Raw genomic sequence first — 18913 nt, forward strand, 5'->3', positions numbered from 1 at the left:
ATTCTAAAATTTATTAAAGAATTTTAAGTATCAATTGTTCATTGTTCTCTAAGGTATATCTTTTGCATAAATATTTTTTGACATTCATTATATTTGTAAGGTTTCTATTCCTTAAAATTTTTGTGATGAGGAGCAATATTTGAGAAAATATTGGAGCATTATTTTCAGTGTAAGTTCTCCCATGTCAGATAAGATCTGTTATAACTAATGGTATTGTCAGTAGTCTATATTATTAGTTTTGCTTTAAGTATAAGTACTGTTGTGCATTTTAAGGCTAATCCTTTGGTAAAGCACTTATATACTCATTACATTTATATCACTCTTATCTAGTCTGATTTCTTTGATGTGGAATAAGATGTAAACAATTATTAAAGACTATGTCACAATTTTCACATTCATAGAATTTTTCTCTGATATGAATTCTTTTATGTAGATTAATGTGTGAGCACTGGGAAAATGCTTTGCCACATTCCTCACATTTGTATGTTTTCTCTCCTGTATGGATTCATTTATGTTGAGTGAGGTCTCTGAACGGGATAATGGCTTTGCCACATTCTACACATTTTTAGAGTTTCTCTCTAGTATGGATTCTTTTATGTCGAGTAAGGACTGAGGACTGGTTAAAGGCTTTGCCACATATTTCACCTTTGTAGGGTTTCTCTCCAGTATGAATTCTTTTATGTCGAGAAAAGTGTGTGACCTGGGTAAAGGATTTACCACATTCCTCACATTTGTAGGGTTTTTCTCCTGTATGATTTCTTTTATGTTGAGTAAGGTGTGTGCAGCGGGTAAAAGTTTTGCCACATTCTTCACATTTGTAGGGTTTCTCTCCAGTATGGATTCTTTTATGTCGAGTAAGGACTGAGGACTGGTTAAAGGCTTTGCCACATTCTTCACATTTGTAAGGTTTCTCTCCAGTATGAATTCTTTTATGTCGAGTAAGGTTTGTGCACAGGGTAAAGGCTTTTCCACATTCTTCACATTTGTAGGATTTCTCTCCAGTATGGATTGTTTTATGTCCAGTAAGGTTTGTGCACAGGCTAAAGGCTTTTCCACATTCTTCACATTTGTAGGGTTTTTCTCCAGTATGGATTCTTTTATGTCGAGTAAGGACTGAGGACTGGTTAAAGGCTTTGCCACATTCTTCACATTTGTAGGGTTTCTCTCCAGTATGAATTCTTTTATGTCCAGTAAGGTTTGTGCACAGGGTAAAGGCTTTGCCACATTCTTCACATTTGTAGGATTTCTCTCCAGTATGAATTCTTTTATGTTGAGTAAGGGATGTGAACTGGGTAAAGGCTTTGCCACATTCTTCAGATTTGTATGGTTTCTCTCCCATATGAATTTTTTTATGTAGAGTAAGTTTTGTGCAACACATAAAGGCTTTGCCACATTCTTCACATTTGTAGGGTTTCTCTCCAGTGTGAATTCTCCTATGTATAATAAGTTTTGAGCAACAGTTGAAGGGTTTTCCACATTCTTCACACTTGTAGAATTTCTCTCTTGTATGATTTTTTCTATGTCCAGAAACATTAGAGCTGTGGTTATAAGTTTTGCCACTTTCATTAAGTTTGAAACATTTCTCTCCAGTATGTCTTGTCTTGTGTCTATTTAGATGTGATGATTTGCTAAAGACATTTATACATTTATAACATTTGAATAATTTTCTGTGGCAAGTTGACAAACATTGGGTAGGACCATCATAACATGCTTTCTGCCTCTTATACTCACCCACACACTCCCAGTCTCTTCTTAAGTGTATATTTTCAAGGCCATTTCTTCCATATAATCTCATTATTGATTTCTGAAAGGGGTCTTTTATACCCTGCTCAGGCAACAGGTCTTTGTTGCAATGGGAAGAGAGTTCTGAAAGTGATGAAAATAACAAAGTATCTCACTAAGCAGACTCTGGTGAATATACTTAAAAATTTGAATATATAAAACTATAGAAAGTACATTAGAAAGAAAGCACAATAGAATACCATGGCCTTACTTCCATCATAGATGTATGAACTTAATAATATAATTACAACCATGATTCTTTTAGAAATTATAACTGCTAATTGTTCATAGATGAGAAAAAAACACCAGGAACTACACGAAAAGGGAAGGAAACTTTGTTGCATTTACCCACCAAAGCCCTTCCTCCATGCTGATACTGAGTTATCACTTTAGTAGTAAAATCCTATCTCCTGGATTCCCTTTCAAAAGAGAATGAAACTATGGGCATATATCCACACATGTGTTTTTTGTGGCCTTTCCAAAGGCTGGTTTCCACCTCCCTTGACAACTACATAACTCTCTGAGAAAAATATGCACATATTAAGAATAGAATTCTGCATTATCATAATGATGGTGCAAAATATTTAATTATGCTATAAAATTTGAAAGACAAAATAAAGAAATTATCATTCCCATGTTTTAATTTGTATACATTATAAAAAGACATAATTATTCACATCAATATCATAAAGGGGAGGGCAGATGTAAAGATTAAGAACTTTTATATGCAACCAAAGTTAAGTAGTCATTCATTTAACAAGAGTTGCAAGTTCAAAAGATTTTACATAGTTCTCACAGTGAACATCAGAAAAAAAATGTTTATAGAGATAAAAAAGAAGGCTAGGCAAAGAAACAAACAAAATATGTCAGTAAAAATCAGTGAGGCACAATGCAGGACAGAAGAAGAGGAAAGAAAGAAAAGACAGTGACAAAAGTTATATAAAGCAATTAACATAAGAGAAATTGTAAGTCCTTCCTTTGAGAAAATTATGAAAATATTTATGTATCACTGTTTCCAGTCAGAAGGCACAGTTAAATAAAGAGTTAAAAAATACCCAACTATATTCTATCTAAAGTGACTTGACTTCATTCCTGGTGAGAACAATAGACTACAAATGGCAGGATATAGCAAGATATATCAGAAAAACATTTCGCATCAAAGAGCAGTGGAGTTCAAAATTATATTAGGCACATTATTTTGAAGTATAATTGACGTTATAATTTTGACGTTATAATTTTTAAAATATACTTTAAGTCAAAACTGTCACAAGAGACCAAAAGGGCAATAAATATAAAAAGTGGTCATTCACGGAGGGCCTATGAAAATAATACATTTGTATGATATCTATCTTTATCTCCAATCAAGGTTATCAAATACATTTTTAAAAAGCATTGACAGAAATGAACAAAATAATACGATACTTTGATATTCTATTCCACTTTCAATAATAATAAAACCAGTCAAATTATTAATAAGAAAACAAAAGATTTGAAAACACTACAGAGCACTTAGACCTAACAGATACATTGGAAACACTCTACAAAATAATAGTAGAATATACAATCTCCTTGATAGCTCATAAAACGTTCTTCCTAAAAAACTACCTGTTCAGCCACAAGTCTTAACCAATTTTAGAAAATTGAAATTTTACTCACTTTAATTTTTGACTAGAATGGAATGAAACTGAAAATAAATAATAGAAGAAACACAGAAAAATTCACAAATATAGGAAAATAAACAACACACTCTTGAATACGTTCTTCTTCAAGAGAAGAAGATGTAATGTTGTGAAGATGTCCAGATTAATCTACAGATTAAATGCAATTCCTTTCAAATTCTCAATTTCAGTTTTTGAATAATAGAAACAGCAAACTCTTCCTTCAGAAGTTTCATTAAATGTAAATGGTTTAGTCTCTCCAATGAAAAATCAGATGAATGTATGGATAAAAAACAAACAGAACCATAGTATATGCCACCTACAAAATCCTTCCTTTAGCTCTAAAAAGACAAATGGTTGAAAGTAATGTAAAAAAATTCTACATAAATAATAAGAGGAGGATATTGTGGGCATAACTAAAGAAAATACACTTTAAGTCAAAAGCCATCAGAAGAGACAAAGACTTTTATAATGACAAAATGGGTCATTTAGGAGAAATCTATGGCACAGAATACACATAGACAGATAATATACATGTAATGTACACATTTTAGCTTAGATATTTTAAAATATATATTATTTATCAGGGCTTTGCATGGTATATGATGATTTCAATGATGAATATATAAGGCTATGCCTGATATATATGATTTCAATGATGAATACAAATATTGACAGAAGATAAATAAGAAAACAGATAATGGGAAAGACATTATAGACTAGTTAGATGTAAACGACATTTACAGAGCTCTTCAGTCAAAGGCAGCAGAATACACTATGGTTTCAATCATACATGATAAATGCTATTTGGACACTTAAGTATTATCAAGTTGAAGAAACCTAAAATTATACAACATATATTTTTTGACAAAATTGAATTGGGACTAGAAATCAAAAGCACAACACAAACTGACTAATACAAAAATATGTCGAAATTAAACACACTCTTTAATACATTCATGCTCAAAGGTGAGATGATTTAAAACTGTGAAGATGTCAATAATATCCACAAATTTAATTCAATGTCTATAATGGTCCTATCATACTTATTTTGAAGATATATAAAAATAAATTCTAAAGTGTGTTGGAACAAAAGATTGTCAGACTGTTTTAGAAATACAAACAAGGAGGCATAGCACTTCTTGATTTGAAAACAAATCTGCAGGAATAAAAAAATGTGTTACTGGCCCAAAGACAAGTAATGAGATGAGATAACAGAATGGAGAACTCAGAAATAAACCTTTTTGTCCATGACCAAACTTAGGTTCCTCAAGATTACAATGACCATGCAATGAAAAAGAAGAGTCACTTCAACAAATGTTGTAGAAAACTGAATATTTCTGATGGAAAAAAATGATGTTGGTACCTTCCCTTGCACTATATAGAATATATCTTAAATAAATTAAATATTAAAACATAAGAAATACATGTATAAAACTCTTAGAGAAAATGTAAGGGAAACATCATGATATTGGTCCTGGCACTGTTTTAGTAGATGTAACATCAAATGCATAATCAAGAAAAAGGAAGAGAAAAAAAATGGGATTGTATACAAACCAAATTTTCTGCACAAAGGAAAAACTTAGTGGAGTAAAAAGGCCTCCTAAAAAATGGGTAAAAATAGATGCAAACCACATATTTGATAGAAGTTAACATCGTGAATCAGTAAACAATGATCAAAATTCAAAAACAAAGGTGAATAATGTTACTAAGAAATGGACAATAGATTGATCTGGCATTTCTGCAAAGAACATATACTTATGGCCAAACGTAATTTGAAAGCATTCTAGAAATTGTTAATCTTTAGAGAAATGCAAAACAAAATGACAATGAGATATCACCCCACACCCATTACATTGAGAACTTTTAAGTAAATAAAAGCATATGCAGATACATACATATGGTGAGAATGTAGACAAATTGAAATGCTACTATGTTATTCTGAATCTTTGATTCTAAATATTATAAAAATTGAAATATAATAGATCACAAATTTAAAATACATTAGGAGAGCAAATCAGCTATATCGTGAGAGGGGAAGGATCCACTTGTTTGGTTTTTTTTCCCAAAGAACAACAAAAATTTGGCAGCCATTGAAGGACAATTACAATTATCTGAATTTGAGGACTTAAATGGAAGGTTATTAAACTCTAGTGGAACCATAGATCTGGGATGGTCATTTTGAGTATTCAGGCTCTCATCCTGAAACTTAAGGACCCATTGTCCTTAATACAGACTGTAACATGGGTCAACCATCTTGGATACACAGAGTCTCCAATGGTTCCCTGTGACAAAGTAGGAGTGGTGCTGCTCATCCAGAGACTTTGGGAGAGACAGGCGTATATGCAGCCTTCAAAGCAGACCTCAATAACTTGGTCTTGCTATCATCTGTAAAGCAGAACTGTGACTCTGGTACAGCAGTCTCAACTATAGTCCATGTCCAGTTCTTTCAGTGCATAGATCCACACAGTGAACTGCAGGGACTCTTCCAAGGTATTCCTTGGGAGCCACACCCACCCACATATATGGGTTTAGCCCCAAAATATGCAGACTGAAATGCACAACCATGCCCTAGTATGTGTCATACACATCAAAATCCTGAAGGCAACCAGTATACCCAGCAACAAGAGAGGATTGAAAATCACCCAAGCCCTTTGGAACGGGCCCACCAGATGCAGACTCCACTGAAGAGCAAGCGGCAGTCTTGTGACCTAGCCACAGCAACTCTTCATTGAAAACCTAGTGGAGAGACCTTTAGCCTTAGTACTCAAAAGAAAAAAATCTTTACCCTCCAAAACCAGTTTATAAAATCTGAGAAATGTATTTAATTCTTCACTTGCACAGATACCAATATAAAAATAATGTGCAACTTCTCTAATGCTTCTATACTATCATAACACTACAAGACGTAAGTACAAAAATTAGGCAAGAACATGACAAGAATCCAATCATGTTAGAAAGAAAAAAGTAAAAATTACACTATTTGCAGATGACATTATCTTATATATCAAAAACCATAAAGAGGATAGGAAGAAAGCTTTAAAAGTAATAAAACTTCTCAGTTAAGTCACAGGATGTAAAATTTACATACAGATATCAGTTGCTTTTCTACACACTAATAAAGTAGAAAATAAAAAAGGAAAACAAACACTCTCATGTAAAATACCATCAAGATAATAGATTCCTAAGAAATATATTTAACCAAAGTTGTTTAAAAAAAACCCTTCACACTGAGTACTATAAGATATTAATAAAAGAAATTGAAGATGACATGAGAAAATAGGAAGATATTATCCAAAGCAATGTATACATTCAATGTACTCCCTATCAAAATTCCAGGGGCATTACTTGACAGTATTAACAAAAAAATCCTAATATTTGTATGATATCAGAAATACCATTGATGAGCCCTAAACAATAAGGCAAAAGGAGAAAAAAGGTTCAGTATCACACTTTATGATTTCAAAGTAAATTTTAAGGTGAGAGTAATAAAAACAGCAAAATATGCACATAAAAACCGGCACAAATAACAATGGAAGAGAATGGAGAGCTCAGAAATAAACCGAAAGATATAAGGTCAACTAACATTTATCTAGGCTTTAGGAATGCACGATGCAGAAAGTATGGCTCTTCAATGCTTGGTGCTGGAAAACTGGATACTCAAAAACAAATGAATAAAAGCAAACTATTTTTTCTTACATGATACCCCAAACTAACTCCAGATATAATAAAGATTTTAAATGGAATACATAAAACTGTAATGTTTTTTTTAAAAAAAAAAAGTATAAATGAAAAGAAGAAATATGGGAAAACCTGACATAAGACTTGCAATTTTATTTATTTTTTTGTATATGATAAAATAAGCACTAGAACAAAATCTGAACAATTTTGGCTGCATCAAACTTAAAAATCCTCTGCACAGCAAGGAAAAAAACAAAATAAGAAAATATATAGGACAGAAGAAAATATTTTCAAATTTTATATTGCATAATATGTTAACACCCAAAATACATAGAAAACTCATATTTTTCAAATGCAAAACAATGTCATCACCCACTTCAAAATAAGCAAAAGTTGATGTAGATTTTTTTCAAAGAAAACATACCAGTTTACAACAGGAAACACAAAGAGTAACTCAGCATTACCAAAACATCATGTAAACACAAATGAAAACTATGATAAGGTATCACCTCACAACTGTTAAAATGGCTAATGTCCAAAAGAAGAGACATAACAAGTGTGGACAAGAGTGTGCAAGAAAGCAATCCCTGTACACTGTTATTGATTGTAAATGGACAGTGTCACCATAGAGATTTGTTAAAAAATGTAAATAATACAACTGCCTTGTCATTCACCATTTCTACCTATGAGTATAACCATGAAAAATCAGTATCTTAAGAAGATTCTGCACCTCCATATATATCGCAGCATTATGCACATTTGCCAAGAAAATGGAAACAAACTAAATGCCTGCTTATGATGAATAGACTAAAAAATGATTGTACAAACACATATCATATACTATTACTAAGCCATGAAAATGATAAATATCCTGCCATTTCAACAACATGGATGGACGTAGGAGGCATTATGCTAAGTAAAATCAGCCATTCCCAGAAAGATGAATATTGCTATGGATAATTAGTTTTAAAAAGTTGAATTTACAAAAATAAAGAGTACAACAGTGGTTTCCAGGGTGTAGAGTCAGAAAAAATGAGGAGATGTTTAAGGGTAAAATCTTTTAGTTATAAGATGAATAGATCTTGGAGATCTATTGTATGGCAACATGATTAGGGTTATTAATAATGTTTTATATGCTTAAAATTTGTTAAGACCATAGACCTCTCTACTAACAAATTTTCTCAGTATAATTAAATGGTAAATATGTGAGATGATGAAATAATTTATGCCCTTTATTATATTGTTTTACCATTGTACACACATCTGATCACTACAGTGTGTACAATAAATATACACAGTTATACAGTTCTTATTTGTGGAAACTTCCACCCATTAAACACCCCATACACAGAAATATATGCACACATACACACATATGAATGACACAATTCTGATGCTACTAAACAGAGGGAAATTATGGAATATAAGTTATCAAAATATTGTAAATCAATTGGGAATATAAATATATTCATGTATGTGAAGCACTGAATGAAAAATTATTTTGGAATTCTATAGGGTGAGAGTGCAAAATAAACTATATTATAGTTTTGGTATTTGGCTATAATAAAGTTGAAAATTTACTCTTATTTATACTAGAAAAAGATTACTTAGAAGTGAAATAACATTAGATTTTCTTACATTTAGGCAGAGGCTATGCATTTGTACAAAGTTAGTGAGCCTCACTTTCTGTAGACTTGCCTCTGAAAACTTAGAATTGGAAATCATGAAGCAGAAAATATGACTATCTGTCCCTAAGGTTTCTGGTATTACAGAAACAAATCCAAATATCTCCACTATTCCCCTTTACACATTTCAGAAATGACACATCAAAAGGAACTTAAAACAGGGAGCTGAGGCCGAGCGCGGTGGCTCACGCCTGTAATCCTAGCTCTCTGGGAGGCCGAGGCGGGCGGATCGTTTGAGTTCAGGAGTTCGAAACCAACCTGAGCAAGAGCGAGATCCCGTCTCTACTATAAATAGGAAAAAAAATAATTGGCCAACTAATATATACAGAAAAAATTAGCCGGGCATGGTGGCACCTGCCTGTAGTCCCAGCTACTCGGGAGGCTGAGGCAGGAGAATTGCTTGAGCCCAGGAGTTTGAGGTGGCTGTGAGCTAGTCTGATGCCACGGCACTCACTCTAGCCTGGGCAACAAAGTGAGACTCTGTCTCAAAAAAAAAAAACAAAAAACAAAAAACAAAAAACAGGGAGCTGGGCATGGAGGATCACATGTATAATCCCAGCACTTTTGGAGGCCAAGCAAGAAGGATCACTTGAGGTCAGGATTTTATACCAGCCCTAGCAACATAAGGAGATTCCATTTTTACCAGATAATAATAATAATGAAAAATAATGGCTGCTCATGGTAGCTCATGCCCATAGTTCTAGCTACTTGGAAGACAGAGGTTTTAGGATCCCTGGAGCCCAGAATTTGAGTTTGCAGTGAGCTATGATCAGCCACTGTACTCAAGAAATGGCAGGAGAGCAAAACCCTGTCAAAAGATGGTTTAATGTAGTGGTCTTCAAAATAGGCACAGATAGTCCCATAACTCCTAACCAATAGAAATGCTGATAGATAATGTAGTCCCTTATAAGCCATCAAAAGAAGTATGGCTCTCACTGACTTCTAAGGATGATCACTTCATGGGTAGAATTCTTAGAGAGTTCAAGAGCCTGGGACAACAGATGTCCTTCTGGAAGATAAAGAGTAACATACACAGGCTTCTAAAAATCATTTCCAACTGAACAGAATATTCCAAGCCACTTTTTAATATCTGCCTTCCTCTTTGAGATTTACCTCTCTAACATTTGTTATGTGCTTCGCTGAATCTCACCTACCTGGATATTTTGCTGTTGGTTCCTCTTTCTTCATAATCCAGGGCTCTATCCTTTGCTCCAGACATGTGATCAGCTCTGGCTTTGAGACAGCAAGACCTGTTTCATTAGAAAAATTTCACATGACTCTTGCTGAAGACTTTCCAATTACTAATTCAGTGCTATCCTTAGTAGACACAACATTACAGAAGATTCTATAAAATTCCTGTGCAACATATTGTTTTCTCACAGACCCTGTAGAATGATAAAAAATTATTTGTGATTTATGACTAGAGCATCAATTCCCACTAGCACTAAATAAATAAAAGGTGGAAATTCTATTCTAAGGTACAGGCAACAATTATATACCCTGATTTCTAGAGTAACCACTAATCTAGTGTGAAATATCAGCCAAACAAAGGGAAAGGTTCATCATAACATGAGACATCGAATGATTTTATTTTACACAACAACAATCTTCAAATTTTCTGTGAAAGCATGGATATAAAATTCATTCATGTAGATTCTTTTAAGGAACTATCTACAAAAATATACTAATAGCCTTAATGTAGAATAGGAATTCTGTATATAAGTGATCCTCACCAAGGGAGACCAGGTTTCTGTAGTTCTCTAACATCACATCCCTATACAAATTCCGTTGAACATCGTCAAGGCATGCCCACTCCTCTGGAGAGAATTCTACAGCCACATCCTGAAATGTCACCATCTCCTGTAAAAATACACATATTTCCCAAGTGGCCATAAAGAGAGTTATTCATTTGACTACAAGGAAAATAAGTTATGAGAACTCTTTGTGACATATGAGTGACTAGAATTATCCAATGAGATATTTTTTAGCATATTGATATTCTTGAACATATTCTCTTATTCACACGAATGAGGATCAGAAAAGATGTATGAAACTGTGTGCATATGATTCTGCTTTACAGGATAAAGTATTTAATAAAAAATTAAAGGCCTCAGTACAGTAATATAAATTTATGGTTGTTATATTTACATCATATCAGTAAATTGTGCATATTTCTCACATAGGGAAACATAGAGATTTAGAAAGTATCACATAATTTTGATCAGTACAATAAAGAACTGGAGATTTTTTTTTTTAATTCAGGCTCTGATTCAGTAGATCTGAGGTGTAGTCTGAATCTCTGCCTGTCACATAATATAACTACTGATAACAATGCTGCTTGCCTAAGGAGAGTATATTGTCAATATCCAATAAGTGGTAGACTTTGAATTTATCTCAGTTCATCTGAACAGAACACAGATAATAGCCCTCATTTTTCAAAGCAATGTATAAGAATAATTTAGAGCTTCCGGATTTAATGTGATGCCTCATGCACATCAGTCAGTAAATCTCCACAAGACACTTAACAATAAAGAAAAAAAAAAACAATTAACTTTATATTGGATGAATCTGTCAGAGAGCATCTTAAGCAAGTGAATGAAATTAACATAACTTTAGCTGCACAAATTGGTGTTAGGCATCGTTGCAAAGAGGAGGACACAAATCACTGCTGGGATGGTAGTGGCCAACAATATGTAACCATGAAGAATCATCAATTTATACAAATTTCAGATACTGATACTTCCTATATTTTGTTGTCTTTAATAATGTATCTAAATAGTTTAGCTTCATACAGAGCAACTCTTCTATTTTCGCTTTTCTCCATAATTTTGTGGTTATTCTTTTCAATCAATGCTATCTTCTTTCGAAATTTTCCTAAGGATATTTTATGTAGAGCTAATGAAGCATCCAGATCATACATTGAGAGTATATGTTTCCCTTCCTCACTCAAATCCAAAGACTCTATCCCATCCCCAGGACGAATCTCAGACATTCACACTATTCCATCTTGACCTGTCACAATGGGAACATTTTCAATATTACATGTCATACAGTTCTTATGAAACTTGGTTATTGTCGTAAGAAGCTTGTAGGAGACAATATAGAGCAGGTTCTGTTATATAGGGAGGAAGGATTTTCCAGAGCTCCCTGACTATCATAAGAAGAAAGAAAAAACATGTAGTTACAAAACTTTTTAGGCATATACATCAGAAGTAAAGAAGTAAAGGTTTACAAGTTCAAAAAATTGAGGTTCTACATGACTTTCTAGGAGAAAGAGTGGACACAACCCCTTAATTGGGACACACTTACCTGAAAACCAGCCATTTCTTCTCCCTCTTCTTCTACTCTGAAATTCCTTTTCAGGTGAGATTGTGTAGGACAATTATAATTAAATCTTCAGACTACGCTTAAAGGAGTCAGCACAATTTGTTCCCTTGTTTCCACAATATTCACAAGCAGGAGGAACATAAAATGCAGAAAGGCTACACTCACTTGTTCTTAGTCATAGAAAAGATTCAGCTATGATCAGCTCCTTTATGGAGACCAAAAAGTGAGGTTCTTCTATCTTTTCTTCTGGTTACCTTCTCCTGATACAGGTGCCAGGAGTTTCTGCTACAGGAATGGGAATCTGGACCAAACTGATCTGCCTCTACCAAACCCAAGAGAGCAGAACCTGTGACTCCCCTCTAGAACAAAGGCTAAACTCAATTCACATGAATATATGCAGAAGTCCTAATGCTTGACCGTGGTATCAAATTAGAATTTTGTGGGGCACAATTTAAACCACATGGATGTTCCCACCCAGCCCAACCGACAGGTGTGATGTTTCTACAAGCTAGCCAGGTAATCCTAATTGAAAGCCTGGGCTGAGAGGTAATTACCTTGAAATTGTCTCTGAAACATCAATGTGAATATAAATCATGTGGTGTTGTGGTCCTCACTCTAAGAAATCAGACCAGCTGCTGTAGATGAAAAACATTAATTGGCTTGTCAAGTCCATTTTAGTGCTGATGTTGCTCAATCTAGATCCATTATTATTGGAACTCAGGTAGAGACAGCAAGCACAGCATACATACTGCCTTTTGCCCAACACTCATCACAACATATACTTAATATCCATATGAAAAGCAGCATAATACAATGTATGCTGAGCATGTGCTATATGCTCAGAAGTATGGTTTGTTGCCCTGTGAAGAAGCCTTTACATTGTGTGATTTAATCCTTATTATACCAGAAAAGGTGAGGAGTAAGTGTCCAATAACTTATAGAAAATATAGATGTAGTCGCAGCCTTTCTATTCTTGTCACACAACTGTAATATGACAATACACATGATCTAGAAAATTGTCTACACTCACACCAAAAAGGTCTTTCAAAGTCAACTTACAAGGCCCATGTTGATCTCTTACACTGCAGCATGTGTCTCCCCTGAGATTTTGGTACATCCCTAGTCCAAAGTATGTCCCTGTCTTGTGAATTCCAGGTTGAAGCCAGGGCTAGTTTGGATTGAACTTTTGTATTCTTTGCATTTACAGACAGGGAAGGAAAACAGGAAGAGAAATTCCTCTTTGGAACCTGAACTAATGCATCCTGAGGAACCTCATACCTTGGATTCAGAATTCAGAGCTGCAGATTTAGGTCCCTTGAGAGGCATAGACTCCGTAGCACTCACTGTACATTTCCTCGCATTTGGGCAAGAAGAGAAGGCAGAAAGGGAGTTTATGTGTTGCACCCAGTGTGCATTATCTTGTTCCCATTTGTGTCTGAGCCCTACAGTCTCTGACACCATTTCACTTCTAAAGATGTGACATTTGTTTAGAGAAAGGATAGAAATAGTGATTATTATCCTTTGGGAGTGTAGTCACAGGAATCTGGTCTAAGTATGCTTCAGAGGGAAAATAGACACCACTGAGGCCTAGAGAACTTACTGTGTGCAGATGTGGGGACAGTGAAGCTCTGTGCTGCAGACTTGCAGGTTACAGACTGGAAGCTCAAGAAGGAATCTAGTGTTCAAAGCCCTTGTAATTTAGAAGTGGTAGGCACATTTCATGTTTATGTTGCATTTTTAATTCTGGAAAGTGTTTAGGAAATATTAAAATTAAAGGGTATCCAAATCAGAAAACCTCTCTACAAAGTTAAAAGAGATTTAAAAGAAAACCCTTTTATTACTCAAAGCAGAATGTGATGTGCACAGTGCCAAGCCACTGAGAGATTTCAAAGGCACACACAAAGTCATTACTCTACATAACTAAGCAAATCCTAACTTTTACATACATGTTATTTACATAAATAATAATTACCTTTTAAGAAAGAAGAAAGAACACTAGACAGCCCTATTTGTCATAAACAGTGCACCGTAAACTTACTTGGTAATTAGCGAGAGTCTCTTTTTTGGTAATTGTTGAAATTCCAATAAAAAACAAGCCTTTCAAGTCAAGGCAAGAGGAGATAATTTTGCAACTCAAAGGTAGATGCTCTCTGAAGTTAGGAGCCCATCTTCATATGGAAATCGTGGGATAGTTAACTATTTTCTTTGATATTTCATTTAAATAGATGTTTCTCAGTTTCAGAAAAAGCATTTCTTTAAAAAAAAACCTTTTTAAAACTATTTCAAAAGGATTTACAAATCTTAGGCAGATAGTTAGGATCTCTGGCTCTTCTCAGGACAATGGTGCCCAGTTTTGGGGGCTCTTTCCAGCAGTTGCTCCACCTGGGGAGATGGATAAGGCTGCCATTCCATTTTGGTGCTGCTCCACCCTTAATTCTACCCTGAACCGCTTCTACACCTGAGGAAGGAGGGAATGCTTTATCAATCTAGTGTTTCCCAGACAAGACATAAGATTTACAAAGTGACCTAGGTATCCTAAGGGTAATTAATATGTCATTAGCCTTAATCTGCATTGCAGTTCACCTTCCCAATGGGCTTTCGTAGAGGGAGCTCCTATAGTGTGCTGAAATTTTCAGGACACCTGTTCATTATTTGATAATAACCTACACCTCCAAAGATACAAATTCTAATGAAATAAAACTAATGAGCATGTTACAATTTTAAAGTAAAAAAATAAAAACCACCAAGAGCCAGTCAATTCCTGAATAGATTATTAATATTTGGTATATGTTTATTATGAAATATTACTCAATTTTAAGAAATGACACTAAGATAGCACTGCTTATATTCTCCCTGATTGAGTGAGTCCATTATCTGAAGTAAACTGACACAAGATCAGAAGAAAGGGCTCCACATATACTCGCCATCCAATTGGTACTGACTGATTAACAGTACGGTGTTCTAATGGTGGTGGTGTTCACCAGGGATTCAGGGATTTGGGGGTAGACCCACATCTGAGGGATGCCTTGATCACCATGGAGGGGAAGGTCATAACTCTAACCCTTGCTAGGGAGAGGCAAAGATATAAAATGTGACTAAAATGTTTGTACTCTCATATTTTCTTGAAATAAAAAAATAAAAATTAAAACCATACATCTTTCCTAAACTTTATAAAAATAGCAAATATTGAGGCACAAAGCAAATATAGAGGTCAATAAAGTAATGATTGCAAAGTAACTTAAACAAAAAGTCAAGTTTATTTAAAAATTATAAATGTATCAATAAATTTTGATTTAGTAATCTTATGCCATAAGTTAGGGTTCTGGTTACTTTAGGAAAAATTTAAAATTTAGGAAAAATTATACATTAAAAACATAAATTATTATATTATCTATAATGGTAGCATTAGAAGAATACTACATTTTAATAGAAATATTTAGCTAAGGATATCATGGTTCTTCTATTTAGAGGTCTATGAATTTTTAAAAATGCACAAACTGATACTTTGTATCCTTTGGTTTTCTCTTTCCCCATCCCACTCTCTGTGGCCACCACACTTCCCACTATGAAATCAGCTTTCTTTAGATTCCACATATAAGTGAGATCATACTGTATTTGTCTTTCTGTGCCTGGCTTACTTTACTTAGCATCATGTCCTCCCATTAAACACACGTTGTCACAAATGACAGAATTTCATTCTGTTTGAAGGCTCATTGTGTAAATGCCCCTCATTTTCTTTATCCATTCATGTGCTGATGGACAGGTAAGCTGCTTCTATACCTGGGCTAGGATGAATATTGTTGTAATGAATATGGAAGGACAGATATATCTTCTACATACTGGTTTTGCTTCAATTGAATATGCATGAAGAAATGGGAGTGATGAATCATATGGTAATTCAATTTTCATTGTTGAGGAATCTCTATACTATTTTCTACAATGGCTGTATTGAGAAAATAGATTTTTAAGACTCAGAAGGGAGAAGGGTGATTGGCAGTGAGGGATAAAATCTTACCTACTGGGTGAAACCTATATTTGTTGAATGAATGATACACTAAATGTCCTGAATTTAACACTATATAGTTCATACATACATCAAAGAAAAATACACGACTGGCACCCCCTAAATTTATTGAAATACAAATACATTTGGCTGTCCTAACTTATATTCACAGCAATAATATGTGTTTCCTTTTCTCCATATCCTCATAAGCACTTAGCATTCATCATTAAGAACAGGCATTCTCACAGGTGTGAGGTAATAGCTCATTGTGGCTTTAACTTTCATTTCCATGATGATTAGATAGGTTCAGCATTTAGACATATATCTGTTGAACATTCATTTCTGTCTTTTGAGAAATGTCAATTAGTTTTATCTTATCTTTGCCAAAGTATGCCTAATAAAATCATCACACTGCGTACAAGATATACATATACAATTATTTGTCAATTAAAAACATAAATAAAACAAAAAAATAACAATGACCAAATAAGATGATTGCACAGGAATAAGAAATGGATATTTGATATAGTACACAAATAAGCCACATTCCAAATATATCATGTTGGAGTACAAATACAGAAATAAATAAAAAAAGAAAATGACCAACTTACATATCAACTTTCAAGACAGGATCATTTCTTTTTGTCTATTGTCTGTTCCTCAAAATATCTCGCCTTATAGTTAAATACATATGAATATGTCTCTCTACATATGGTAAATTCCACCATTTCAATGTTTATGTTTCATTGCTTTAGATTTGGATTTTCAGTGGAATTTTAATTTTTTTATGTTCCCTATTTTCTGAGAACACTCCTCGGGGCTCCAAAGACATCCCCGTTTGTCAGATTGTAGATGAGAGGGTTGAGCATTGGCGTTAGGATGGTGTAGATGACAGAGGCCACTTCTCCTGCTCAGGGGAATGAGACTTTTGTAGAAGGTACTTTGTAATGGCAGCCACATAGAATAGAGACTCCAGGGGCATGTGAGAGAAGTAAGTAGCCAGGGTTTCCATGTGCCCCAGACTTGAGACTGTCAGCAGTCTAGTGGACAGTATAAATATATAGGAGGCCATAGCTAAAATAGGAGGGAAGAAAAAATAACAGCATGGATACAATAACATGGATATATAGAGGGAAGTTTCAGCAGAGACTAGTTTAAATACAGCTGGGATCTCAGGCACAATATGACGACCTTCCCTGCAGGTGAAGTAATGGAAAGTCAGAGAGCAGAGCACATGGATCAAGGCATTCAGCACTGCGCTCAGCCAAGATGCAAGCACCGGGAGAACACAGAGGACATGGGGAATGTGGATAGGGTAGGGCAATTGGTGACAGATGGCCACGTAGCAGTCCTCAGCCAGGATTGTGAGCATGAGACACTCTGCTGCCAACAGGGTGATGAGGAGGAAGAGTTGAATGCCTCAGTCAGTGAGAAAGATGTGATGAAGCCTAGAGGGAAAGTTGAGGGCCATTTGAGGAATAAACATGAACATATACAATTGTTACATGAGGGATGGCTTGCTGAGCAGAAAACATATAGGGCAGTGGAGAGGTGGGTAGGGCCAAATGAGGAGGATGACTGTGGTGCTTCCAGAAAGGATCAGCAGTTCCAGCATGGTGAGGACAAAAAGAAGCCAGGGATCCTGGGGGCTGTGAAACAGGCCTAAAGGATGACATCACCCTTGATGTTTGGTTGTTCTGCCGTGCTTGTTCCTTATTTGTTAACTTTTAAGACAGTTTGAAAGAGCATTATGTTCAAAATCTGTATATAATTACACAAAATTCAAACACAAGGCACTTTCCAGCACTTGAAATTCATTTTTCCCCTGCCCTTCTTCTTTTAATTTTAGTAAATAATTACATTTGCATTTCACAAGGATTTACTAAGGTATCATACAAGAGTTCTAGAATATGTCACTTGCCACATTGGAAGAGAGAGCATAATCAGTGTTGCATTTGAACATGTAGTTTTGAAATATTTTGTCCTTAATTAGAGTTCTAGAAATTGAAATCCTCTCACAATTACAGTAAACATTCTGAAGAACTAAATACAATAAAAAATTCAGTATTTTAGTTACACTAGACACTTTTCAAGAGCTATATAGCAACATGCCGTTAAAGGCTACAGCTTATACTATAGCACAGATATCAAATATTTTCAGTATTGAAGAGTGATCTCTTGGATGCCAAGCAGAAACCAGCCACGGGTAGAGACAGTACTGGCCTATACATAAGACAAACCCATAAGGACGCCAAACAAGCTTAACCAAAGGATGATCTACACTGAGGAGTGTACATGGTAACACAAGAGCAAAATCTACAATCATCCATTCAGGTCATAATTCCTACTGCACTGGGGAAAAGGCTGAAACCCAAACAGAGAAGGCTCCCAGGCTACCTGAACTTTCATTCTGTTTGTGGTGATGGACACAAATATATAATGTCAGGTCAATGTAACTATGATGGAGAGTAGTAAAGCAGGATAAGTGGAGAATGAGTTGATGCTGGGGTGCGGTGTGGGTGTTGTCCCCCTAGGGAGATCCATTTGATCAGGGGCCTGGATGAAGGTAGTGAGTGCACTGAGTGAGGATATGTGGGAAGAACCTGAGTGTGAGCTTGGTGAGTTATGGCTCAAGTGGAGTGATCTGTGTGGAGAGTAGAAAGAAAGGAGCAGAGGTCAGTAGAGAACAGGGGTCCCTATACCGTTTCTGTCACACTCCTACCAGTAAACACTTTTGGGACATGCACCCCTAATTCATGCATATAGAGAATCTTTAT

General features: G+C 35.0%; 1 pseudogene; it reads right to left on the reverse strand.

Annotated features, from left to right (window-relative positions):
* Window positions 1-322: 322 nt before the first annotated feature.
* LOC142866374 (uncharacterized) overlaps window positions 323-18913 on the reverse strand; it is a 31676-nt pseudogene continuing 13085 nt past the window's right edge.

The sequence above is a fragment of the Microcebus murinus genome, unplaced genomic scaffold (assembly GCF_040939455.1).
Source record: "Microcebus murinus isolate Inina unplaced genomic scaffold, M.murinus_Inina_mat1.0 scaf004_hap2_Mmur4.0, whole genome shotgun sequence".
Lineage (NCBI taxonomy): Eukaryota > Metazoa > Chordata > Mammalia > Primates > Cheirogaleidae > Microcebus > Microcebus murinus.